Genomic DNA, 1477 nt, shown 5'->3' with positions numbered 1-1477 from the left:
ATGTAAACCAAAGACTGCTGTTGCTTGTTTGTTGACTTTTCATGAAGAATTTCTCAATATACCCCATAGTTGAAATATTACCCAGCAAAACAATCTTGACAAATTCCATGGACTTAATTCAAATTCTCACTTAGATGTCGTTATTACACCTGTTAATGTGGTCTAGCTGGAACACATAAAATGGCAAAAGCACGAGTGGTGGTTGCAGATGGCCCCGTGGGGCCATGTTAGCCAGATTTAAGACTTATAAAGAACTGACACACACAAATAAATTTGGACAGTGTTGCTTTAACATCTGAGAACACTATTTAACTCATCCCATCTCGGGAAGTTTTTACACTTCACACTTCATTAACCTCCGGGGCACAGATTCCCTTGGAAGTCAAGGAAGGGAGGGGGGGAAAAAAAACTTGTCTTTTTCAAAATAAATCGCCACCGAGCAGTAATCTCCCAATGACAGCATTTACATGCAGACAGTACGCCAGATAATAACTGATATTCCGCCTAGAGTGCGATTCAGCATGCTTCTTGTATGCACCTTCATGTCTCGATCGCAAATTTCCATGTGCACGCATAAACATATGCGATGTTTCAAATGATACTGTGAAAAGCCAGCTTTCGCTAATCGCCAGAAACAACATCTGTGAAAAGGCAAAGTTTTTGTCTCAATAGCCCAGACCCATTTGATTTGCACCACCTGCCAGCAGTTGTAGTGAGGAAGACGTTAAATATATTTTCTACAGTGTTTACTGGTTTAGACCAAGCTTTCTCTCTGAGAAATGTAAACATGTGAGGTTTTATGTTATGATACCCACATATGAGCTCTATATCTACCAGCATCACACATAAACTCACTATTTTTATAAAGTTGCATCCGAAAAGACATACATGTTTCTATAACATAATCATCTTATGTTAAACAACAATATTAAATGATTGTTAAATTCATATTTTTATTTAGTCTTTCAAGTTTTTTGTTAGAAATTGGTATTTAATGATTAGTTATTACAGATTTCCATTGCCACTGAACCCAACTATTTTTTTTTTTTTAGGGTTGGTAGATCAGATCCTTTTTTTTTTTTTTCTTGGAAGCCAAAGTGTTCAACTTACATGATAGTTAAATCAACTGGTGTTGGTCAAACTTCCATCATGATCCCCAACTTCTGAAATTAAAAATGTAATATCACTGCTGCTACACAACAAGATCTACAACGCTCTGGGTCTTGCTTTTTTTATTTTTTTTTATTTTTTTATTTTATTAAATTAGTCTCACACCTGACACCTGGCCTTGATCAGACTATTGTAAACATGTAGGTAAATTGTTTAAATGTACTTAATGCAGATAAATAAGATACTTATAGATTGTGTTGCCAATTACCGAGGTCATTGACCCTGATGGCTAATAAACCCTACTGGATCTCTAATGTAGAAGTAGAACACAGAACATAAATAAATAAAGTCTAATTAACAACATGTG

The sequence above is a fragment of the Poecilia formosa genome, unplaced genomic scaffold, assembly GCF_000485575.1.
Source record: "Poecilia formosa unplaced genomic scaffold, Poecilia_formosa-5.1.2 Scaffold115, whole genome shotgun sequence".
NCBI lineage: Eukaryota > Metazoa > Chordata > Actinopteri > Cyprinodontiformes > Poeciliidae > Poecilia > Poecilia formosa.
This window is presented reverse-complemented; position numbering follows the sequence as displayed.